At 44.5% G+C, this 26276-nt stretch overlaps 1 long non-coding RNA gene across 3 annotated transcripts in view; it reads right to left on the bottom strand.

The window, feature by feature from the left end:
• LOC113956117 overlaps positions 1-26276 on the bottom strand; it is a 35111-nt gene that overhangs the window by 8371 nt on the left and 464 nt on the right. The window contains exons 1-7 of one of the 3 annotated variants that reach the window (XR_003530753.1): positions 26138-26249; positions 25264-25365; positions 25133-25171; positions 24498-24588; positions 21537-21613; positions 9231-9368; positions 7310-7482 (exon numbers count right to left, since the gene is read on the bottom strand). This is a non-coding gene — a long non-coding RNA (uncharacterized LOC113956117). Of the gene's footprint in view, positions 1-7309; positions 7483-9230; positions 9369-21536; positions 21614-24497; positions 24589-25132; positions 25172-25263; positions 25366-26137; positions 26250-26276 lie in introns of those variants that run through there. The other 2 variants (XR_003530752.1, XR_003530754.1) reach the window with 2 other exon arrangements.

Below are 26276 nucleotides of genomic sequence, written 5' to 3' on the forward strand. Positions count from 1 at the left end.
TGGGGCTTGTTTTCCTGCCAGTGCCAGACCAAGCAATCCAAGGGAACAGGAGCACTCAGTGGTGCTCAGGTTGTCCCACCCTTGTGCTTCAGTTCCCACAGAATTAAAATATTTCCTTCCCCTGTGAAGTGTTGTGAGATCTGTTGATCAGAGCCCCTGTGTGCAAGGCAGGTGTCCCTGTTTTCAATATTCAATTGCTGCTCTCCTGTGTGGAGAAGAGCTGATAGTTTGTTATTAATAGAGCAGGAAGTGGGGATTAGGCTTTGCTCTCTAATTACAAACAAAAGCTACAAGAGCTCTGTAGCTTCTCATTAAACCTAAGACTGAGCAACTGTTCTGAGGAAAGTAAATCCCAGAAGTAGAAACCCAGACTAATGTGTCTCAGGGAGCTGAATTAACACAGGGCCGGGCTTGGCAGCCTGCCTCCTTCTCACCTTAGGAGTGTTCTCCAAGGGGCAGGGCTGGGACAGAGCTGCTTTCACACAGGTTTTCCTGTTGCAAATGTGCAGGCTGGGATTTTTTATTTTATATGTGCCTTAGCCACATTTTCAAGTGGTGTAAATTGCTGTAGCACCACCAGAGTCGTGTGGATCAAAAGAAATCCAGCTGCTGGCTTTTATTAAGTGAGGATTTACCCAGCCTGGAGATCTCCCCCAGCAGAAGCCATTCCTGAGGCTGGGAAGGCAGTTTCACACAGGCAGAAGAAACAGGGCACCCATGTTCCCAAAGCCCAGATGCATCTGCAATGGCAGAGAGAGTCTTGCAGAGGAAGCCTTGGAGTCTGCTGGCCATCTCCATGAAGTCACATGGAAAAAGTTTGGAGTTGTGTAAACAGAAGCTCTGCATGTTTGGTGCCCTCTGATTTGCTTTAAACTCCTCATGCATATTTTGCATTCACTTTCCAGGAATAGCCCAGTGAGATTCATCCTGGCACAGGAATTCCTAGTGACTGGGATTGATGGCTTTAGGATATCAAGTACCCTGTTGTGCAGCACCAGACTGATAGGATGGATGTGGGAGTGCTGATCCAGCTGTGGGAGTCCTAATCCAGCTGTGGGCTACTGGACTGTCATAAAACAACTATGATATTACAGCAACAACCCAATAGATTATTTGCAGGTGCAGCAGTACCTTTCTGTGGTACAGAAGGTGGTGAGCTACCCCTGGCCATGCTGGTACATCCATACAGACCCAGAGGCAGCATAGCTCCTTTAGCAGAGAGCTGCATTCCAGTTAATAATCCCTATTTCACTGCAAAAAGGAGCCCTGTGCTAACACAGCCCTGCTGCTGCCAGTCTTGGAGCTGGTTTGGTCGACATTCCCTGAGGACTCGCTGCCCCACGCTGTGTGGTGTGAGCTGGACATGGCCTTGGAGCTCCACAGCTGGGAATTCACTCTGGAAATGCTCACACCCTCACCCACCCAGCACAGAGACAATGCAGTGGGATTGTTTTCTAAGTGGTCATAATTAACAAAGCATCGCCCGTATAATCACACAGCACTGCTCGACATCAGTGGAAAAACACACAGCAAAAGGAGTTACCTCCCCACCGCTTTTGAATGGTACCATAAAGCAAATAATCTCCCCACAAGAATTTAAGAAGCAGAACAGAGCCTGAATTCATCAGCAGCCCCATCCCCTGCCCTCAGAGCTGCAGCAGTGGTCAGTGGATGCTCTGGGGTAGGAGCAGCCTCACCAGTGCTGCTCACTTGCTGTGCTGGGAGCTGGAGATGTGGCACGAGCAGTGTCCTGGGAACAGCTCAGCTCTCCAGAGCAGCACATTTGTCACAACACCAGTGGTGGCAGGAGCTGTGCCTGCCCACAAATCCAGGTCTAGCAAAGAGCTGTCACATCAAAACAAACAAGACTCCCTGTGCTGTCATTTAGCAGGGTATAAAAGCTACTAGGGAGTGACTGATGAAACCAGTCACAGAAAATTTAGGCCATACTATTTAAACTCAGTTTTATGGTTATGTTCCTTCCTTGGTGTGTTTCTCTCCCTTTGCTTTACTGTTGTTTCTGATGCTGATGGCAGCTACACAAATATCCAGATCTCTGAGTGCTCTTCTGACTATTTATGCCTAATTTACCTCTCAGTGTTGCAGCAAGTCCAGATGTCCCAATAAAGATGTCATCCCTACCTGTAAAGAAAAGAACAGGAAATAAAATGAACTCTAAGGAGCTGCTTGGCTTAGTCCATTATGTGAGTTTTATGAAGTCCAAAAATTTTAAAGACATAAATTTAGTACCATCGTATTTCAAGGCATTATAAAGCAAAAAATAGAGAGCCTTGCCATTGTAAACCTGTTCTCCTATTACCAGTACTTCTGTATGCATCAGATTTTTCATTTGATTTCAGTGGATCACCTTGTTGAATAAATTTTTGCCTTGAAATTCTAGCCTCTCTTAAGGAAGATACTTTAATCCCAGTTCTAAGAATGGAACAAAGGAGTTTGAACACTGTCTAGAGCTAGAGCTGTGGTTCCCAGATCACTGGGGGCTTACAAGGACAGAAGAAAAGACCTGCAGTTGCCCTGCAGAACCACACCGTCCTTTCCAAAATTCCCCCTGAACATGCTGGGCAGGTGCATGGCAGTCATGTGGTTATGGCTGACAGGTCTCTACAGCCCACAAACCTGAGCATTGGGAATCTGGTTAATATATTCTACAATAAATTATTATTCTTCATTCTCCATTTGTGCCTCATTGCTTTAACATTCTCTCCACACACTCCATGGAGGCAGTTCTGTGGCACTGAAAACTCAGGGCAGTGTTGTGCCACTTGTGAGTGACAGCAGGACTGTGGGAGGGGTGTTCTTTATTCCAGACTTCAGGGCCAACATATTCCACTCCTGAGGTCCCAAACCATGTGCTTTAGCTACCCCTACTCAGGCATCCCAATAAGCACCTGGGGATTTAAGGAGAGAGGATTTACAAGATGTCCATGGACATGTCATTGCTCTGGGCTATGTGGACAGCAGGGTAGGATTTGGCAGAATATCAGCTGAGGCATCAGTAGTTAAACCACAGAAGACAAGGCTTGGTGTAAGAATTTTGCTGTACATAGAACACTCTTTAAAAAAATAAATGGTAGCATAAAGGACTGAGCAGGATTGGGCTGGAATGGGCCATTTAATCGCATTTCTGAAGAATCAGACCTGCAACCAACCTTGTAAAATATTTCTGGGAACGACCCTGGCACCAGATGTCAGAACACAGAGTCAAAGTTGCTGATGCTGTGGAGCTGGGAGGCACCATTAACATCCAGGAGGATCAGAGTAGCCTCAGGAAGAATGGCATTCCTGTGAATGGCAGTCCTGGAATTGGACCATGGGAATAGAATGCAGGAACAAGTGCCTTGGGACTGAGAACAAGGATTTCTTCTCAGATCAGTCAGAAGCAGCACAGGAAGAGAAAGGCCAAGGTGTGTTCCAGAAGCAGTGTGGATCTCAGTGGGCTGCAGCTGTGGAACAGGGAATGTGACCTGAGGATGTGTTGGCAAAGGAATTCCAGCAAAGGCACTTCCAGGCTACCTGAACCCTTCTCTGAGCCCTCCCACAGCCCCAGTCACCCACAGAGGTGAGACAGAAGAGTCACTGAGGGCAGGAAACCTGTCCCACCAGAGGAGGCTGGAGCTGGGACTGTGTGTTTGTACCTCTGACCACCAAAGATCCATACAAGTGTGGGTTTCTATCCACATGGCAGAGCAGGCTGCACATGGAAATGTGAGCTTGGGGGGTGGATGTTTGGGTAGGGTTACACACACAGTCCCCGTGCCCCCACTGCAGCCTCCATGCTCTTGTTCCTGCCCCACAAGCTGCTTGTTTGTCTCTGTGGTACTGACACAAACATTCTGCACTCTCCTGGGAATGGAGGCAGAGAACTGAACCACCCAAAGAACAGTGTGGCAACAGTAAAAAGGTCATTTTTCTAATTCAAGTCTCAGTCAAATACATCTGGACATCTTTGAAATCTGAGATTTGCTCAGTGGACTTGGAAATGTTGGCAAAATGGCATTTCCACTGTAGACCCAGGCCTTCTAAAGGTGCCCTCTTTGGGCTTGTGGAAAGTGTGCCTAGAAGAAACACAGCTACTTCCTACACACCCATTGCAGTGCTGAAGAGAATGTGTGAGCTAAGGAAAAACACTGAGCAGGAATTACTGAAGAAAGGGCCCTGAACTCCCAGGGGTGGGGGAATGAGGAGCTGGTCTCTCTCTGCAGGAGCAGGTGGAGTTCCAAGAAGCCTGGCCATGGCTGTGGCCATGTCACAAGTGCTGGGCCAGTGTCCAAAAACCTGCAATGACACCTACTGGTAACCAAAGATGTTCCTGCTTACAAACTGTGAGCCTACTTGCTTCCAGACTCTAGAGATTTATTGTGTATCCCAGCTCTCCATCAGCAAGGCTCCCCACAATGGTTTTGTACATCCTGGTGCAGGAAGAGGAGCTCTGTTTAGCCACATTTTTAAACCACTCATTTATCATTTTTCTCTCCTGATCTGACTGAACTATCCGTGTAGGAGCCTGTCAGTGTGTGCCTAGTGTGTGTGGGCACTGGGAGCTCACACAGCCCTTGGTCACGTCAGGGAGGTGTGCATGGATGGACCTTCCATGGACCACTCCTGTATTTCCACACTAATGGTTCTGTTATCACAGAATCCTGAAATGTGCTGAGTTGGAAGGGACCCACAAAGATCATCCAGTCCAACCCTCAGCCCTGCACAGGCCCAGCCCCAAGAGTCACCCCCTGTGCCCCAGAGGATCATCCAAACCCTCCTGGAGCTCTGGCAGCCTTGGGGCTGTACCCACTGCCCTGGGGAGCCTGGGCAGTGCCAACCACCCTCTGGGGGAAGAACCTTTGCCTGAGATCCAACCTGAGCCTGCCCTGACACAGCTCCAGCCATTCCCTGGCTGCTGTCCCTGGTCCCCCCAGAGCAGAGCTCAGTCCCTGCCCCTGCTCTGCCCCTGCCCAGGCAGTTGGAACTGCGGTGAGGTCTCCCCTCAGTCTCCTCCAGCTGAACAGAGCAGGACTTACCCTCCATCTGCAGCCCTTGGCACATCACACCTCATGACCTCTGAAGGCTTTGGAGGTGACCCTCTGTATCTGCGGTTGTCTGTTGTAACATGTAGGAGGTCACACAAGATCACCCCTGAGCTGGGGAAGTGAAGCACCACCATTCCCACAGAACAGTGCTAACGCAGACAGCAAGGGACACCAGCCATGTTTGATAGAAGTCTTGGCTTAGAACCTGGCACTGGCAAGTTCCAGAGCCAAGGAGAATACATTTCCCTCAAAAAAATCCTTGTTTCCTCACTTTAAAATGAAGACTTTGACCAAATCTCTGGAGGACTGAGCACTTCATGGAGCAGAGATGTGACCAGGCTGTGAAAAGTCTCAGTCCTCAGCTTGGAGTTACCACTGGGCCTTCTCCTTTTGAAGATACAACAGGGAAAGGAAGGGAGGAATGGGGAAAGAGAAACTTCATGTCTTTGGAAGGCTGGCTGGGTTTTAACATGTACCCTGTCAGCCTGCTGGAACACTGCCAGGATGGTTAATGCTTGGACAGAGTGCCATAAATTACAGGGAAAATACGGCAAAGCAATTAGACTCAGGAATTCCACTGGGGGTTTTCTTACTGAATTCCTTGGATTTGTCCTGAATTTTTAATTGCCTCCTCTGTCTTTTCCTGGGTGACACTACAGCCGTACATAAGTCATGAAAGTTCCCTGAGTTATGTCTAAGGTTGTACCACTTGGTTGAAATTATTCGTCTGCATTAAAGACAACCACAGGGAGAATGTTCTGTACTTGTTAACAGGTAAAGAGTTGAATTGTCTGCTGGCACTCCTGAGGGGTGTACAGCCCAAATTAGTGTCAGGAGCTCTGTCTGCAGAGCACACAGAAATATGGCTGAAGGCTAGTTTTCCAACTTCTCTCTACAACTAGGAGAAATGAGCACTTGAAGGGCACACTTTGTCTTATCCTGGACATCTGGATATATCTCTGCCAGGGTGAGATGAATTGTGCCTCAGAGGAGAGCCTATTTTTCCCTAATATGGAGACACCATATATATTAACCTTTTACAATAGATAGAAAAATCTTGTCTAAAAGATCCTGTAAGGAGAGTCTGGACAAATCTCTGGTGTGGCAAATGCCTGACAAATATCTTGTGTGGACAGATGAACTCTCCCTTCATGTTACTAGAGGTTTTCTTGCATCAGCCTGAACTTCTACTGTGAAGGCATAATGAGAGGCCTTGTTAGTTCCTTTAATGAAGAGATTACACATTTTTAATTAAATTTTCATCTGAAATAGGTTTGATACGATCAGATTAGCCCACATATTTTAAGGCTTACCTTTATCTCTTTGATTAACACAAGTGGGATAAATAACACCCCTAACAGTGGATGGTCCAAGGCTGGGCACCAAAGCCCCCAGGGGCTCTTTCAGTGGCACAAAACCCCTCAGCCAAGGCTGCACCAATGAGTTGCCACAGTAGCAGTGCCAGGGGTACAACTGCATCATATTTCTGGGGGGTTTTTTCTATCAAATCACCCCGTATTTCAGAGTCTCTTGTTTTGAGACACCAGGGGCAAAGTCAGCTGGGGGTGTAACTTCCTCAAACCACTCCCAAAGTTTTCCCTTGCTCTCAGCCCAGTGCTTCTGGGAGCTGTGTAACTGGAATCCCCGAGGGGCAATCCCTGCCACCACAGAGAACCACCCCAAACTGCACAGGAGCAACAGGCACTTAAATCAGAGTATAAGTAGCACTTTCCTCATCCCAAATTCTGTGTGGTAAAATACCACGTAAAACACACTTTTTATGTGCCTCCAGGAAATCACTCAGCTTCCAAATGGACTGCTCTGTCCGTGGCTGTGACAGACAGAGCTAATACACTATTTACTTAATCTGGCAAATTTTGAGACTGCCCTTTAATTAGAGCTAAATACAGTCTGTTCTTGAATTCCTTTATTTATACTACTCAGTGTCCCCACTGATAGAACCGAGTGAAAACTCTGCTTGCAAATATGGTTTTCCTCCTGCATTTAGAGCCCATGACATTCCACAACACTTGGAGACCAAAGTCTGAGGCTTTAGAGAACCAAGTCTTTGGCAGGAGTCACTTCTTGTGAACAGATTTTTGGCTCAGGATGACAAGTCTTTAGTGACAGTTCCTTATCACTAAATCCCACAGGCTATTATGGAATGAAAAGGAGTCATGAGGCTAAGCCAATGTCCTTTGGATCACTGCAAATCCGGGAAGCTGATTCAGTTTGCAAGTCTGTTGTAAAAAAAGATGGATCACCTTTTTCCCCGAGTCACATTCTCTTTAGCAGTTGTCCATCCAGAGGTTTCTCTTTGGATCAGTTCCTGAAACACCCAAGCAGAGAGGATGCCCAGTTCCCATCCCTGGGATAACCAGGATATGGGAATCCCAGGACTTTACAGGTGGTACCAGCACTGTCACACGCACAGAGGCTGCAGGGAAAAATGAGTGTCTCTGACTGAACAATTCCCTGGAATGTGACAGACACCACCAAAGGAACTCTGTGGAAAGTCTGATTAGAGGGAACAGAGCAACCTGAGGCACACCAGGATAAACAAGGAAAGGCTGGGAACTGATTCAGGAGAATCCAGGACTTCCCCTAGTGCAGCACATGCCTCCAACCCTTTCCAGCTGTTTTTTCCCCCAAGCCCCAAACCCAAGCATTATCTTGTGCTGTGCTGGAGACATAGGAGTGGTGTCCCTGGATGCTGCCATATCCAAGGATACACAGTTTCTGGACTTCCTCAGGAAGACTTGACACAGAAAAACATAAATGCAAAAGTCCCTTTTCCTCCACCTTTGGAATTATTTCTACCTCTAGAAGGAAAGGAGAGATATATGGAATTCCACCAATAGAGCACTGTGGCACTTTACAGCCTTTTAGAGATGTGAGTAGCTACAGAAAATTTTGGAAAACGGAACCAAAGCTGCTGGATGACAGTATGCAATTAATCTGTTTTCATTTGCTACTTCAGGTTTTACTAATGTAACAGCAGAAAAATCAGGGGATCAGAGCCCAGTCAAACACTTCACACCAAGAAGATTCAGGATTTTTTTCTCCAAAATCTTGTTATTTTCCAACATTCAATAGAAACCAAATGTCTCCATCAGGCTTAGCCCATGAGCCACCCACAAAACCCCAAGCATTGCCAAATATAAACTGGCCCAATTCTTTTTTTTTTTTTCTGTCAGCAAACAAAACACCATCAGCTTGTTTACACAGAGGAGTAACCAGTTTTGCAATTAGGGAAGGCAAAAATTCAGCCCTGATTTGCATTGTTTGCCATGCAAAGGGAGCATTTATGGAGGCAGTAGAAAGATAGGAGTGGGCAGCTCTCTCCCAGGAACAACCCCCAAGTTAAACTGCATTGTTTGGTGATCTCTGGAGGGGAACCACAATAAAAGAGCAGGGCAGTGTGAAGGGCCAACCATGCCCATCTGACTGGGGAAGCTATTAGCATAAATTAGGAACTGTTAGTCACTGCCAGGTGTGGGTGCAGGACCCTGGGATAATCAACATCACTTCCAGCGAGGGCTTTTCTAAATCCATAAACTATTCCAAAGTAACTCTTTCCCCAACATGGAGCTGCATGTCATTGGCCCTGGTGCCACCCCTGGGCAAGGCACAGGGACTTATTGTCTTTGTAAACTGGTACCTGCTGAAGGATCCTGTCCCAGAACACCTGGAGCACAGTGGAGGTGTTCCTGTCACAGGGAATGGTGGTTGGAATTCCAGAAAGCCCCTATAAATGCAGGGGGAAACCCATGTGACACTAAGAGAGCTGGGTGCTCAGCAGAGGTACCTCAGCCAGCAGGGGCAGTGGCAGCTCAGGGGCAGGGACTCTGCTTTGGGACATTCCTAAATGTGAGGTTTAAACTGCGGGTGGGATCCAAGCACAGCTTTACACTTGGCTCAAATGGGGGGTTAGAAGGATTTCAGTTCTTTGCAGCCACCAGGTCACAAAGCCTGGGTTCTGTGGGAGTTAGTTCTGTGAATTTACATGTGGAATCAGGACCAGTTTAAGACCTGACACCCAGCAAGGCTTTGGGCATCAGCACATCAAGGGCAAATTGCTATAGTTTGGAGAGATGCTTGTTCACCAATTTTAAATACATCCCACATGAAGTAAATCAACACAATGTAAAGAACATTTTGGTTTCCAAAGATGAGATCACATACCTTAACTCTTCTGTCTGTTATTCCCACTGAGTTGGCAGAATTCTTGCAGTTGTGCTTTTCAACAACCTTCATATATTTAGTCAGAAATCTCTGTTTCTGGAATCTTTCTATGTTGTCATGGAAATTATCACCATGTCCCTAAAACCAGGATAACAACTCTAAAACAAATTACGGTAGATAGGGAAGGAGAATATTTTGGTATAAGACAATACTTACAAGGGAAAAAAAAAATCACACAACATTTTTGCCCCCTTAAAAGGCATCCAATCAAAGATTAGTCTCTAATCTCTGCCCATTCTTTATAACTAATCAAGTATGAAATCTCACATTGTGGAGGAGATGGTTTTTTGCAGGATTCAATATACTCTGTATCATCTGGGGAAGATTAGTCAGAACATCTCTGGCTGCTTCCAACCTCTCTTCCTAAACATCACACAGCAAAGCGTAAGAACAAACCATACCAGAACATAACCACCTTGTTCACATTGCTGACCATTTTGATGTCTGAATCTCATCTGTTAGAGACACTCTGTGCAATCACCAGGTGTCCAAACCTTTGTGAGGTTGTTCCTACATGAAAATCATCCCAGTGGTACCAACAGAGATTTTTAACAACAGAGGAAACCCTTACTAGGCAAGGAAAGGGATGTGGAAATGATTTTAGCAGAGGACAAAAGATGTTTTCCCCCTGTTGCTGTACCCTGAACTTTTCAGGGGTCTCCAGGGCATCTGGCAATCAAAGAAGATCTTGTAGGAGCCAAAAGGCTGCTCACAGTAAGAGTAAAGCCCAGGTACTAAACAATCCATCTCTTTCTAAAACTTCAACCCTGCTACCTCTCATGGTTACCTGGACTCACCAACTACAACGCTATAAAAGTGCAAAATTCCTGCTACTTTCCATTCAGGGCACAACTAATTGACCTACAAACAAAAAATAGTTGTTAAGGAGCTGCCTAGAAAATAAAAATATCTAAAATTATTTACAGAAACAGAATTGATACTTTTTGTATTTTTATAGCAAAAAGCAAAAGATGAAAATGAAACTTAAAACCTTTGTTTTGTTTTTTTTTTCCCCTCTCAAGAGACATTGTTGATTGTTTTCATTTTCAGACTTTTTGTGTCAGATGCAGGAGAAGAGGCTCCCAGGTAAGTCCCCATCTCTGGAGGGATTTAAAAGACATGGAGATGTGCACCTGGGGACATGGGTTAGTGGTGGCCCTGGCAGTGCTGGACTTAATGATTTAGAGGGTCTTTTCCAACCTAAATTATTCTGTGGTTCTACGTCTGAGCTGCTTTTATTCTAGTTCTTGGAAAACCTATAAAAAGACTCAAACCTATAAAAAGAATCGGATCCTGGATTTAAAAAAGCTCTTAGTAATGAATTGCAATTTTTTTCATTGTTGTTTTTCTAATATTGATATTCAAAACTGTCACTTACGTTAAGAATTTGGAGTTTCAAAATTTTATTTTCCTCACTGCTTTCTATTTAGCAAAAGCCCTTCTTTCCCTTATAAAAGATTTTTTATAATCTTATAAAAGATTTGGCAAAGCGAGATAGTCCTAAAATAAGCCACAAGAAATCCCAAGTGCTTTGAGTTTCTCCTTCCAACACGACTTATGTGCTCAAGTAGCAATTCCAGCCTCTGACCAGGAGAGAGCAGGAGCACACAATGATTCGAGGATCCAGCCAAAAGCCACAGCGAGCTCCTGGTTAGAGAGCTAAAGCTGAGAAAAGGAGTAGGATGCATTTTAAGACCATCACTTACTCGTGTGTGAGTATGAGAAAAGGGCTCCAAACCTTCCAGCTGACATTAAAAAGGAAGCTCAGTGTTGAGGGACAAAACCTCCTCCTTAAAAACCAAACTAAGTCCCTTATTTTCTTCCTGTTGACAGTAACTAATTTCAGTCCAATTATTTATTGCAAAAGAATAAAGAAACTTCCACGTCTGAAAACCTCCCAGCAAAGTGTTTTGACACAGGACACCCAGCCCTGGCTCTGGTGCCAGGGCTGGTCCGTTGGGACTGGGATGGCTTTGAAGGGTGGAATGGCTCCTTAAAGGCCTGCACAGAGAGACCAGGCAAAGACAAACAAGCCTCAAAGGCACAGCACACCCCTGGACCCGATAGCATCCTTTAACCACTTCAAAAGGGCCAGGCCTGTTTGATATTCACTTTTCCTCCCTGAATTTGGAAACACGTAAACAGGGAGAGCTGGGCCAGCAGCCCTGAGCCTCGAGCAGGATCGGCAGCGGGAAGTAGGAGGGTCCGTGGCACAGCTGGCCTGGCCTGGCTCTTGTCAGCTGGGAAGGGCTCTCTGGTGCTCCTGGAGATCAAACAGGAGATACAGCCCTGCTGAGAACACAGCACTCCATACATTGGGGCACCTCCTGGGCTGGCACACGGGCACCGGGTAGGATTTCATGCCAGACCTCCTTTGCTTGTTGTCGGGATTTTGTTGCAATTCTTGAGAGTTGTCCAGCTCCTGTGGATGACCTCACTCCTGGAATTTGCTGTGCACAGGCTTCGCAATAAGGAGCTCACTTTAGACTGCCAAAGGAGAAAACCCAAACCCTGGAACCCTAAAGGGTGCAAATCCAGGAAGAAAGCAAAAATAACCTAGTGTTTGTTATTTTGATGCTAGTGAGAATTTTATGAACCATCTCATAGCTGGAGGTGTGACTCATCATACTTAAAAGCTTGCGGATGTCAAACCTGTAATTATTTACTCCTGGAAAATCAAAGAGAAACACCAATTTTCATAAACCTCAAACTTCAGAACAGAAGCCAATCTCTGCTTGTACCAAGGGCCTCTTTTTGAAGTAAGGGATTTTAGAAAGGCTCTTTATGGAAAGTCCTCAGAAACATCCTGTCCTGGTGTTTTCTGGAGAGGGCAAACAGCAACCAAGCCCTCGGTCACACAGGTCAGAGTTCCTCGAGCACTGAGCTGCTCTGACCAAAATATGTGCTCAGCACAACATGTGACTAATTCCTCACATGCTCATTGAACCACCCTTGTCCATCCTCAGGTGTCACCACTTGTGTTGCTACTCTGATGGAAAATAAGAGGAAGAAAAAAGCACTTTGCCTGAGCTTCTGTGAGTTGATGCTCTTCACCAAGAGGAATTTCTCATCACCTCTCCACAGCTCTCACCGACACTCCCAGCCTGCCCCCAAAGTACCTTTTTACAGGTCCCACAGAACTTTTGCAACAGTTCTTACTCAAACCATGACACTCCGCCAAACAAATTCCTGTTGCCCTTTCACCCTAGCCAATCAGATCCCACCTTCTTCCTTCTCACTTAAAGCTGGGGTCACTTTGCCCATTTCCTGATGCTGACATTAGTTGGGCTTGTGACCATCTCACCACTGATGTCAAAAAGACTCCTGAGACAAAAAGCTACGGGAAAAGCATCTTTGGTTAGTGAAGTTTTCTCCTTCCCCCAGTTTTTGAAATAGAGTGAGATGAGCTCAGAACGCAGCACTTGTGCCTCCAGGGCTGTGCTGCAGAGCAGAGGGACAGGAGCAGAAGATGTAAAGCTCCGGTCCGTGTGCTCTGGGGCTCTCTCCCCTCTGCTCTGTCCGCGACAGGGACTCTCCCGGCTGACAGGCCGTGTCAGTCCGGAGCTCTGCGGAAGGCCCCGCTGGCAATCGCTGGCAGTGAGCGCCTGGGCGGGATGGCCTTTGGGCGGCGCTTTGAGCGCCTTGGCAAGTCCCTTCCACGGAGAGCCGAGCTTTGCTCCTCCTCTGCTCCTGCCTTCTCGCACTTTCATGTTCTGTACTTCAGAGCTGCGCTGCTTTGCCCGCCAGGGTCAGCACAAGGTCATGACTTGTGACACGAGGTTAATGGAGTTGTTAAGTAACAACGTGAGTGTTTCCAATGGCATGAATATTCCACCCCACCCTCTCCCAGACACACACGCGCTGTCTCCTGGCTGCAGCCTCCGTGAATAACCTGGGAATGCAGGACCGATCATGTGAGTCCCCTAGACGCTGTGCCAGCAGGTACACGGATTTCAATCACCACATCCCCAGCAAAATAAGCTATTTAAAGCTAATTTAATACAGAGCATCCAAAGGTTACCAGTCATCCAAAAAAGGTGGGCAAATATTGTGCCTGTCCTTTGATAGCTGAGAATGAATGATAAATATTGGCTGTGCTGTTGACACTGCACTGTGGAACAGGAAAGTGCAGATTGTCCCAAATCCCTAAATTTGCTGAACATCTGCACCATTCATTTGCTTTAAGGGGGACTGCAGATCCTAAGGAAACAGCTTAGGTGACTCCGGTGAGACTTTTGGGGATGGAGATGTAACAATCGTGGAATTGTATTTCAAGATTGCAAATTTTTGCAGTCCAAGCACTTTGATGTGAGGGTTGTTTTGGGGAGGATGAGGAGGAAGATGGAAATGAAAGAAGGTTTTAGGAAGTGTCAAGTCAAGAAGCACCAATTTTTTTTTCTACCCTCTTCTGATGACCCCCTAACAAATGCGTTATTGGACCAATACCTTAACGGATATTTCCCATTTCTATTTGCTGTGCTACAGATGTATGTTCTCCATGCAGTTTGCAATTATCCAGCATAAATGACAGCGGGATACTGGATATCAGCATCGTAACACGGTACAAGGCTCCTGTTGGAGTGTGAAAGGGACAGTAGTTATGGTTGGAGAGGAGAAGTCCGATGTCTGCTTTGCTAATGCCACAGCTCTGTGTCTGAGTTCTGAGAGGGGTCTTTACCCCCCTCCCGTAATCTGACGGGAACCTTTTGATCTCAGCTGGATTTGGCCACTCCGTTTACAAAGCACCGTTAAAGACAGATAAAGCCTCTTGGAAACAAATCATTCAGATCTGAAGACCCGAGAAAAGGAGCCCGATGATCTCGAGTCAAAAATCTGCGACTTCACTATGATTTTTAATCCAAGAAATAAGAAAGAGGCTGAGGTGAGCTCTACTTATGTCTGGCTCTACATAGGAATCCGAGCAGCAAGGCAAAGCAATCCAAACTGTACAACCTCCCTCCCAGAAATGAAATCCAAGTCTATTAGTTTAACAGACTTCTCTACCTGCAGTGATCACACGGCTTCAGACTTGCAAACTTTCAACTATGTCGGACTTGTAAAGCACCAGGTATTTCACAGCTACCTGTCACAGATTGACAGAGCTATCAGGAACAGAAAGCAGCTCTCATTTCTGCGAAAAAGCAGATGTCAAAGCATTTTGAAATGGTTGTTTTTGTCAGAATTGGGGGTTTGGGGCTGCAGTGTAAACTGCAAAGCTGTGGCTTAGCGTTCACAGCCAACACTAATCAGGAGAAACACGGACGTGCAGAACTGAATTCCTCTTTGGTGCAAGTGCCTCTGGAAGGTGCTGTCCCCAAGAACTGCTGTCTCACGAGGTGACACATTCAAGCAGGGCCGTGCCAAGTCATCAGAGATCCCCCGAGTGTCAAGGACAGGAGAGGAAATGGAGCTGTGCTGTTTTTCTCTGCAGCCCAGCTGTTACCCAATCGATGGGTGCAGTGGTGGAGCTGTGGAATGAGTCCCAAAGGTCTGACACCTCTCAAGCACTGCCTGGCTTTTGTTTCAGACCTCCAGAGGACTATTTGAGATAAACACATAAGAGAAACACATTAATTTACTGTTTTGTGTACAGCCTAATGTGTTATTTCCTCATCTCTTCTGTGTTGCTTGCTCAGTGAGAGCTTTATTGTTCTAGATGGGTCTGAATTTTATGGAAACCAGAGGTACCAGATTTTGCTTTAGACACTGGTGATTAAAGAAGCTTTAAGAGCAACTGCCATGTTTTTATGTGGGTTTCCATCAATGTCCAACAGCTGCTCCGTTATAAAGCAGCCTAAAAACCTCTGTGAGAGGTCCCAGAGAAGGCAGTTGGTTCCTCTGTGCCAGAGATGTGTGGACAGCAGGCAAGTTAAACACAGCAGGACAATTGGGGGCCAGAGAGAACTTGGGCTGTTCTTTCCTAAAGATGTTCTGAACTTTTAATGAGGGAGAATGGGCAGAACAGCCATGGGCAAACCATGTCTGCACAATCTGTCTCCTCCTTCCTTACCTGAAGGGTATTTCTAATCTCCATCTGCAGTTCCTCCTTTCTCCCAGCTGTGCTAAGTGTCCATTGGATTCAAGACTCCCCAAAGGGCCCAGATCCCAGAGTCTGCTCTCGGAATTCCACCTAAGAGTGGCAGAACAGGGTCTGGATCCAGCAGCCAAATATTACCTCTAGCCCAAGGTAATCTTTTCCTCCCAGTTGTTTCTCCAGAAGAAAAATTTTTCTTTCTTATTTACTTTCTCAGTAGAAAAGAAGACAAAACTTATCCCCCTTAGATTTCTATTGTCAGATTCTTCCTCAAGACTCTTCCTGTTGATCTGTGATCCCTGGAAATATCAGCATTCCATGTAACATGCATGGGATCAAGAGTATCAGTATTTAAAAATGAATTATAGAATGTTTTGTCCAAGATTGGACAAAATATTGCTGGAGAAAATATTTAAGTCAAGGACCTAAACACCAAGCAGGGAAAGACATTACTTACAGTAACTTATGTGTGTTACACTATGATGAAAAATACAAAATTTAGGTAGGATTGGAAAACTTATTAAAGTATAAAAATACCTCTGAAGGGAAATCTACCCCTAACAGTATTCTAGGTCTGAACCCTGATGTTATTGTGAATGGCTTCTTTCATAACGTAGTAAGATGTCACCAAACATTTGAACTCATGCAATAAAATACTTTATATATATATATATATATATAACAAAGAGAAATGAAGGAATAAAATAGCTTTTCATCATAAATAACTTAAGAATAAAATTTTTTGCTGGAATAAATTTCTCAAATGGGTCTATGGAAATAAGTGGGTAATGAACTCTGCGTTAATAGAGGCAGACTGGAGAGCTGTGGGATGGAGCCCAGAACAAAACACGCCAGCAGAGGGTACTCCCACTTTACTATCGCAGTGCCACTGGGCTGGGGACAGCACTGGGGACAGCAGGGGACCTTCAGGAATAAACAAGGAATGAAGGGGTGCCTGGAGCTGCTCACCCTGTCACTAAAGAGCTTCCTTAGGAGCAGCCCTGAGTGATGGAGCAAGGAAAGGAACATCAATCCAACTGAAAATGCTGCCAAAGACAATGATTTATAATCTGTTTCCAAAAAGCTGCTCTTTAACCTTCGGTCTGCCAGGACAAGAAGGTCACAACTATTCCAAAGCAGCTGATTGATGGAACTGTCATCATGGATTTTTTATGTTTCTGTAACTAAAATGTTACAGGTGAAGGAATACAAGTCCAAGAGTAAGTGATATTATCAGTGTGTGTGCTCACAGCAGTGCAGGATTGGAACATAAACAGCAGGATATAAGCACTTCACCTGCTGTGCTTGTAGGCATTAATTGATATGGAAAAAACCCCACAAATATCTTTGCTGAAGCAGTGAAACCACTTCAAAACCTGGGGTTTGAGCAGGGCTCATTCTCCACCACAGGGACACATGCTGAGCTAGAAGTAGCCAGGGAAAGGCCCAAAAAAACCAGTCATTCCTCAGAGAAAAGGAGAATTAGACATTGAGGAGTTCTTGTTTTGTTTTGTTTTTAAACAAAAAAAGAGCAGAGAGCAGGAAGAACAGTTCATGCCTCAACTATCACATGGTCTATACCTCAGTTGGACTTAAGCTCTGATGTTCAGAGTAACCTCATCTTAATTTGTTGTAGTCTGACCACACAGGGCAAGGGCTCGAGAACTCTTTTCCCCCCGAGTTTGGTGTCAAACAAGGACAGGTATTTTACCTGCTCCTTAACTCCCTGCCCACACTTGCAGTGTTGCTTTGGGCAGGCAGAGAACACCCCTGTTTGCAGAGGCACTGCTGGAGTGCACAGTGTGTGTTGGGATCAGCATTTTTGTTTGTGCACAGACAGGTAACCATAATTAATACAGCGGGGCCCTGATTTTTATTTTATTATTATCTGACCTGACCCAAGCTTTGCTCTAGATTGCAACAACATGACAAATACACACTGCTCTGTGCCAAGAGACATGGAAGCAACATCTTGACACCAAGGAAAAGGAGTTTTCTTGTGATGTACTTGCAAAATAGCCTTTTAAAAGTGAAATTTCCTGACCAATGTATCATAATACAAAATTACCGAGTATCAAGTTGCCTTTACCTTGCTTTGGACCCTAAGCACCAAATTAACTGCTTCTGTAACATCACTGCTGCAATTGAGAGTTGTATCAGAGATAAATATAGCAAGTCTGGCTTGGACTTGGGGCCTTATCTGGTAAACTCCTCAAAAAATTGCACACACCAGCCTTCCTCTCCCAGGCAGCGAATTAATGCACTCAGGAAGCCTTCCCTTTCGTAGAAAGCAAGACAGTGCTGAATAAATTTCCACAATTAACAAAAGAACAGAGACATAGAGCAGCTGATGTAAATAAGAATAAAAGCAGCTCCCTGAGTTCTACTGAACACGTTCTTTGTTGGGCTGTAGTGACTGAATTCTGTGCCTCAGTTTCTAAGTCAGTAACATGAATTGTAAACTGTGAGTCTGCCAGGAGGCAAATCTGCACATTGATATCTGCAAACTGCTTTTTGATGAGTAGGGAAAACTAAGAAGGAGCAGGTGTTATGAGTAAAGAAGGCAAATTTGTTACTGGACTCAGCAGCAGAGGGGAACTTCCATGGAAAATGTGGAATGGAGTTAGACCAGAAATCAAAAGGTGTCCTGCGAGCTGCAAAACCCAAAGAAAAGCATTGTCAGCCACAGGGGAGAATTGCTGGATCCAGGAGATGGAGCAGCCTGATGGAAATACTGTTTTGGTGATTCGTTTTTTGGGATATATTTCTGTCTCACAGTTCAAAAAATTCTCCTTAATTAGCTAAGTCCTGGGATGCAGATCAATAGTTTGGACATCCCTCACTCAAGCAGGGATGTAGAATTTGTGGGTTTGGCTTTTCTGTTTGGTTGGCTGTTTTTTGGTGGTTTTTTTTTGTTTGTTTGTTATTTTTATTATTTGTTTTTAGTGTATAAGGATCATTACTTTGACCGTTGGATCTTCAAAAAAAAATGTAAAAAGGATAATACTAGATGTGAGATTTCTGGTCTTGATAGTTGAATAGATTTCATATTAGCTCCCTTCCTGTCAGAAGACACACCAGGATATATCAGACGACATATTCAGTCAGGTCCATCACAGAAACTTGGTGGTTGAAACACAGATGAAGGCTCTTCAGGTGAAGGTGGATCTTAAATATCTAAACTGCAGTCACAGAGATATTCTATTTCTGAAAGAAACTGTTTCATATCTAGGTCAAATTCCCCCATTTTTCTAGTAACAATATTTTTCTTCTCTTAGTATTTTGAAGCTCATACAAGTAGGGATGACTGGGCTGGAGGGAAACGCGTCTTACCCAAAACTCTCTTATTATTTTCAGCCTACAGAGTCTTAACTTGAGCCAGATAAACTATTCATAGTCTAAACTCACCTGGCCTAGCAGCACTTTTGCTAACATTGTATGGAAAAGGGGTGTTTTCTTACATTAACTCCCCTTCAGAATGTATTTAACAAGGTCGTTCTCCCTAAGCATAGTTTAAATTCAAGGCGGGCTCTATAACTGCTCGGAACAGTCTCTCAGGGCTCTCACATTGTTTGACAGGATAAGCCCATAAAACACCATCAATAGCCTTGTGTACAAAAGCACAAAACGGTTTCCTGATTTCCTGACGACTTGAGTGTTCTGGGAGAGAACTATCTGGAAGAGAATTAGTGTTGGAATGTCCTGTGTCAAATGCAGGTACCTTTGGGGTTTTTTTACTGAACTTACCACCATTCCTTGCATCTGAATTCACCTTAATGGGGAAGCACAGAGGACTGTCATTACTGCAAAGATCCATAATTATGGTCAAGAAACTCATGTAATACATCCATGAAAGCTCTCAGAAAATGTGAAGCATCTGGTCCAGAATTTAAGGAGGCAACTCTGCAGAATTTCTCCAGGAAAGAGCCTAAAGTACATGTTGCAGAAGCATGGAACTCTTAACACCTGGGTCTGCCAAAACCCAGTTCCAAGTGGTGGCAGAATTATTTTTAAAAATAAAGTATTCCTAGGAAAGGTTTATTCTTTTTTTCACAGCTGTATTATTGCTGTGACACTTTAGATTTCTATTCTAGAGTGCACCTAAAAAACCAGAAGTGATGTACAAGTACAAAGATCATTGGAAGTCCTAGAGTCGGGGTTGTGGTGTCCTTTCCAGGCCGGAATCTGGGACACAACCATGAAGCTGTGTATCTCCTTCTCACATCACCTCCAGTGGCACTGCAACAAGCAGAAGAAAACAGCCAGAGCTGCAGGTCCCTGGGGATGTGTGCAGAGTTCCTGACTGACAGCTAAACAAATGTAACCTCTGCATTGGGGTATGGAGTAGCTTGGTTGAGGAATGTGGGAAATAACTCGTACCAGATGCCACAAAGGCATTTCCAGAGAAGTCCTATTAATTATATAGTTGTACTTTAAGCAGCTGTATTGCTTGTTTTCCTGATCTCCTTCTCAGTGCTGGGGCAGAATGAATTCCTGTGGATTAGCTTGTTCATAGGTAATCCTATTTAGTGGGTGTCTGTGCTGCAGGGCAGTCTTGGCTTCCCACCCATTCACTCAGGAATGTTTATATTTAGCTATTTTTTGGAAACAGAGCTCCAGCTGCAGCACACAGCAATTACTTTGGATGGATCTTGTTTTTCCTCAGGACATGTCGTTTTCTTGGTGGAGACTGAACAGTCTCACTAGAAATATGTCACTTTGCCTGAACAGAGTTTTGAAGAAAAGTACGTTTAACTAGTATGGCTCCAGAGCTACGTTAGAGCTTGATGAGACTTGCAGCCATCCCACATTCTTCTTTTCATTCCTTTGGGATGCATATTACTGTTATTAAAAATTGATTTGTAAATACCAGATGTGTTCTAGGGCAATTTTATTAACCAAAAACTCTGGTGAGAAAAGAAATGTCAAGGTGTCTTAGTACATTTTGCCTCTCTAACGTCTTAATGTTGAGATGTTTCTTCACTCTCTTGTAGGATGGTGTTAAATATTATTAAATTAATGGACATGAGTCTCTCTTCCATTCCAGAAGTGGGTGAAAATCAAGTAACAAAGCAGAGATCCCTATGGAGATATTTTCTACATGCAAATTTCAATTGCTTTGGCACCTGCTGTTCTGAAGGGCTTGCAGCAAGCTCTTGATGGAGAACTGATGAAAGGAACCTGTCAGCTTTTATGAGTTTTGGGATCTTTATTTTTATCCTTTGACATTCTTTGCAGAGCTGTCAAAAAGCACTGTCCCCTCAGTGATGGCTATAGGACTGCTGCAGACATTTCTTGGATCCAGGTGTGTGACTGGATGAAATATCACCAAAAAGAGACACTTTGGAAGATCCTGCTCTCGAAAAGGATTTGGAAGAAGTTGTAATGGTGTGAACCAAGGGGCTCTCTGCTTTAGTTTTCCAAATGTAGATGCTGTCCCAGCAAAGAACGCTGTGTGGCCATGCAGAATGCAAGCAGCTCTTGCATTCCCAAGGAGGCTGGAAGGAAACTGGCCCTATGACTGTCCAAAGATTATCCTCTAGCAACAATTCCAAATGAAACGTGATTAAAACCCCCAAGCTCACCTCTACTGAGTATTTTACACTTATGTTGTAGAAATAAAGGTGCTTCATCTATTATGTTGAAATAATGAATGGACAAGACCCGAACATGCTCCAGAAACAGCTCACTCTGCTCTGTGTCCCGCACTCCTCGCTGCTGCTCCCAAACCTTGTGACAGGGAGTTTGCTGCTGCAGACTTCCCGTGCCTCCTGCTTCTCCAGGAAGACTGCAGCAGGCTGCACAGTCCCCCTGGGACTTCAAGGGGAAGTGCTTCCTGTCGGGGCAGGATAATACCCCTTGACATACACAGCCCTTTCCTCTGGCCCCCCTGCCCAAGGAGCGTCTGCTCATAAACACAGACGGTGGAGAGTCAGGTTTGTTTTTAAACAGTTAACAGAACAAAGGTGGCTGGAGGTCAAATTCTAAACCCTGCAGAGACACATTATTTGCTTCATAGTCTGTATTAGAGAGCAGCAGTACCTCCCAGTCACAGCACTATACTGATAATATTGCTGAATTGGATCAAATCTACTTAGTATCTGTTATCAGTTTCAACTAAGAGAACAGTGTTGCAATTAAAGGCTATAAAGTAAATTGAAGATCACACTTGCTTTATAGAAATAATTGCTAGAATCTTGGTGGTACCTTACCTCTTGTCTTCAAGAAGTGAATAAGGGAGGGGAGTGAAGGCATTTGGGCTGAGCATCACCGAAGATCAAGTCCAGTGCTGTAAAATAACAGAAAATTCAGTGGGACCCGAAGCTTACCCAATGGAATGTTATTTTATCTATTGCTACAGTATCTTTCTTGGGAGGTGATATATTCCTGCCTTCTCATTTAAAATCCTGCAACAGAAGCATTATGATACAAAGAAAGCTGAGTTGGTTACAAAGCAGCTGCAATATTGCAACAGTGTAATTTAAAAATTAGGAAAAGCCATCACTATGATTCACGACAGCAAACCAGGAAAGTGATTTCCTTCATGTACCTTTTTCCCCCTCTTATATTATCATATCTGCTCCACTGTAAAAAGTCAGATGGGTTATTCTCCTCCTAAGAAAAGCCAGATGCCCTCTTTCTGCCAACAGACACTTTTCTGGAAGCAGGGAATCAATCTGTTTACATGTAATGAAAACATTCTACAGATCCATCAAATAAAGTGCTCCAACATCATTAATAACTGACTACTGTTAATAAAACACCACAAGGAAAGATAATGTAAAACAGTCCTAAATCATTACTAACGCATGCAAGAGTCTTATACTATATTTCTTAATATTCTGGTTGCTCCCACAGACAAATTCCAAACCCTGGGACTCTGACTGCTTCCTACAAATCTACAGTATGTAGTGCACAGGTAGCAATAATTTGCAGCAAACATAACAAAATACTGCCAAAGCAACAGAAGTGCTGTAGAATCTGGCAGAATGGATGCAAACTATGCGCTTTGGGCCTTGGATTTACCAGAATCCCCTGTGTCTTCATGCACGTGTGCTTCCATTGCTCTGCTTTCCACAAAAGGGAGATTCCAGGCCATTTAATCATAAATTCCTGGGATGACTCTCTCTCCTTGTTTGTGGGATTTGTTTTCTAATTGTGTTTACATTCTTGTGTGTGGGTTGGGAATTTAGGTTTGTTTGTGATGAAACATCAAAGTTGAGTCCCCAGTTAATACTGTGCAGTCATATATTCCTTGCACCTTCCCACAAGAGGACGACAGCAACACACACAGTTACCAAGTTTTATGCAACACCAATGGGATTAAACTAATCTATAAACCTTTGTGTGATGTGATTTTGCTTTCTCATTCGATTTCCCTGCTGTTATTTTTTCTGTTGTTTGCTTATTGAATTTTATGTTCCTTTTTCCTACTTTACAAAAAAAAAAGCTTTCTAAATCTTCATGTGAAATAAAAATTATTTTTAATATTCTGTAAACAGCCACATGTATTTATTTGATACTTTTGATTCTGTTTGTCAGAAAGCAGCATTTTAATCCTGGCACATGCATTGCACAGGTCTGTGGCCCATAATCTTTCCTCACACAGTGGTTACTGTACAAATCACATGCAGGAAATTATCAGCAGTCAGAGCTGATAAAAGCTCGAACTGAGATTGCTGTACTTTGTCACAGAGTCTTTTCAGTTAGCAAAGGCTACACAAGTAATTCAGCAGAACTGCAAGTAAATAAAAACTCCTAGAGTTCTGCAGAAGAATTTTGTTGTTTAAAATCGATAGGGTGAAGACCATAAGAGTGGGGGCTTTGTGAGAGAAGACACAGCTGACAGAGATTCTCACCAACATAAAGTTAATCAAAGCTACCATTTGAGAGTTACCCCAGAAACTTTTTCTCCCCCAAATGTTGAGATGTTTTCCAAGCAAAATATTTATATCTGAAAGTGCCATGCAGATCTACACAACACATTAACTGCTAGCACAACAATCCAGTGGAGAAATCCGTCTATGCTTCTCACACTGAATATTCAGCTCTGGTTTGGGATCCTTTTTCACCAGGATCAGGCTCATATTTAACCATTTCGCTCTTGTGACTGCTTCCTTCTGTACCAGCAGGGAAGAATCTCATCCATCCATTCCACCTCTGAATTAGAAACCAGACTGGGGAACTGATCTATCTGGCTTTAAAAATACATACATCTATTTTAAAAGTGTTTATGTATTTTACATAAAGTATCTTCATAAAGATTCTCACCTGGTTCATTTTTCAGTGTCCCAATGTGGTTCCCAGTGCACCACACACAGCTGAAGGCTGGTGTGCTGTGTTACAAGGAAGGAACGAGGAGTAAGTAGGAACCAGTAACAGAGCAAAGGCTTTGTGTCATCAAGCCACAGCCTTATTTACAACGTGGCTGCTTTTGCCTGGACTAAAACAGAAATTAATTTCAGTTCCTTACATTTGTGTTTGCTCTGCAGGAGAACAGTGTCCTCCATGAATCCATTCAGTAACCATGACTCAGTGCCATTCCTTTATTGCAAAACCAAACCAAAATTCCAGCGTACTTATACAATAAACTTTCACCATATCTTAATTATGGATGGACACACTGTCCATTCAGAAAAACAGGTCAGCACACAGGATAAAGATCTCCAGCGAGTGCTAACTAGACAGAATTCCTAATTTTAAAGGAATTCCCCCGGGGTTTGTCTCTGATGCCCCAAGTTCACCCACGCATTTCCTGTCCTCACCGAGGAGCTGCAGGCTGCATGGAGAAGAGTGTTTCTGTGCTAAGGTTTAAACCTCTCCCCTCAGGAGAGACCTCCAGCTCCACAGAGCTCAGCTTAAGCCTATGCCTGTTTACACACAAGACTATTCAATATCAATGAGTTCTGGCTTAGTGAATCCAGGCTGTGGTGTGAGGTTGGCTGCCAGTGCAGACACAGCATGATGTCTCTGCACCAGGCTCTCGTGCTTGTTTCTGAGCTGGCAATGCACTTCCAGCCTTATTCCTAAAATATTTTTCATTCAGAATATTTAATAGATGTTATCCATTCTCATCAGCCTTGGTGCTTCAGAGGAAATACTATCAAACATTTCGTTTGGTCTAAGCAAAATCGATGGGTTTGCACAAGTGGATCACAGTTCTCAGTCAATACCTGACACTTCAGGTCCTGTGGTAACATGGATCTTGCGGAGCAAAGATGGATTGTTGGTGTGCCTCAGTTCCAGTGGGTTTCCAAAAATGGTCTAAATGAAAAGGAGAAAGGGCCTTGTTGCATTTTTGGTGGTGCATCTCCTACAGTCTCCCTCACTCACTGACAAGCACAGCTCACAGCCCCTCCTTGGGACACTTCCACAGACAAAACCAGGGAATAGACAGAATTACAGATTACATGGGAAATTTAGCACACAATGGATAAACTGAAATAAAATCATAGAATGGTTTATGTTGGAAAGGACCTTAAACATCATCTAGTTCCAGTCCCCAAATAAAAGATGATCTCTTCTCTCTGTACCAGCATTTCCTGAATATTCTTGAATAACACAAATCCCCAGCCCTGCTGAAGCAGAGAAGGTGTTTTCAGGGCACAGAAAGCACTTCCTTCTCTCTCCATTTAGGTCTGTATCAGCAACTTTGGGACATTCCCAAATGATCAGATGCAGACAGGTCTGTGCTAGTTCCACACATACTCTTAGTGTACAAAGATTTCCTTCTTAGATCCTCCTATAGATGATGGTTTAAAGTACATTTTTTTTTCTTTATTGGGTGAAACATCATCCTCTTTATTACCTCAGGATGTTCTCATCTGCAGAAAGGGCATTTCCAAGGCTGTGTGATGAATCAGAGAAGGCAATTATAACCCAGAAAGTATGATGGGGTGAATTTTGGGGGATTGGTCTTCCTTTGGGAGGAATTCCTACTTTGGATGTAGTGCTAACATAGCTTGAGAACTTTTAAACCCCACTGGTTTGAAGCATGAGAGTTACAGGGAGCTGCCTCAATGTGAACACTGGAACCTGGACCTGTTTAGAGTTTATAGAAACAACAGGGAAATCAGCACTCCCTTGTATCCAGTGCCATCCCCTCCCTGGCTCTTAAAAAGCATCACGAGGTGCCCCGTGGCCCCACAGCACCAGAGCTGGCAATGGGCTCACTCATTTCCTAAACTTTTATGGTTTACCTTGACAACAAATTAAATGCAGCAGAATCCTTCCCAATTGCCAGTACTTCCACTTATTGCCCAGAAGAATGGGCAGAATGTAAGGACAAAAAATAATCTCCCCCCAAATTCTGTGGGTTTTCAGCCAGCTGAGCTACTACGTGCTCCTTGTACTCAGAACAGCACTAGGTTTACTCTCTATATTCTATTTTACAGGGTTTTTTTCCCAGGGCAGAGACCTAAGAACACTGGTAGAAGGAAAGAGCCTTCTACACTCCTCAGCAGGAGGCTGAGCAGAATCACCCCAGGCAGCAAGGGGACAGGGAACAGCCTCAGGGGAGCAGGATTGCCCCAAGGGGACAGGGAATGCCCTCAGGGCAGCAGAATTGACCTGAGAGGAGTGGAAATACCCTGAGGGGAGCGGGAATGCCCCTGATGGCAGCGATATTGCCCTGAGGGAAATGGAAACACTCCTAAGGGGAGTGAGGTTCCTCTGAGGGGAGCAGTCAATCCCCTGAGGGCAGTTGGAATGTTATGAGGGGAGCAGGATTCACCTGAGGGGAACGGGAATGCCCCGAAGGGAGAGGGATTCCTCTGAGGGTGGTGGGAATCACCCTGAGGGGAGTAGGAATTACCTGATTGGAGCAGGAGTGCTGTGAGGGGAACGGGAACACTTCTGAGGGGAGTGGGAAATGCCTGAGGGGAGTGGGAAATGCCTGAGGAGAGTGGGAATGCCCTGAGGGGAGCGGGAATGCCCTGAGGGGAGCGGGAATG

Source organism: Corapipo altera, unplaced genomic scaffold, assembly GCF_003945725.1.
Source record: "Corapipo altera isolate COAL_440 unplaced genomic scaffold, ASM394572v1 326, whole genome shotgun sequence".
Lineage (NCBI taxonomy): Eukaryota > Metazoa > Chordata > Aves > Passeriformes > Pipridae > Corapipo > Corapipo altera.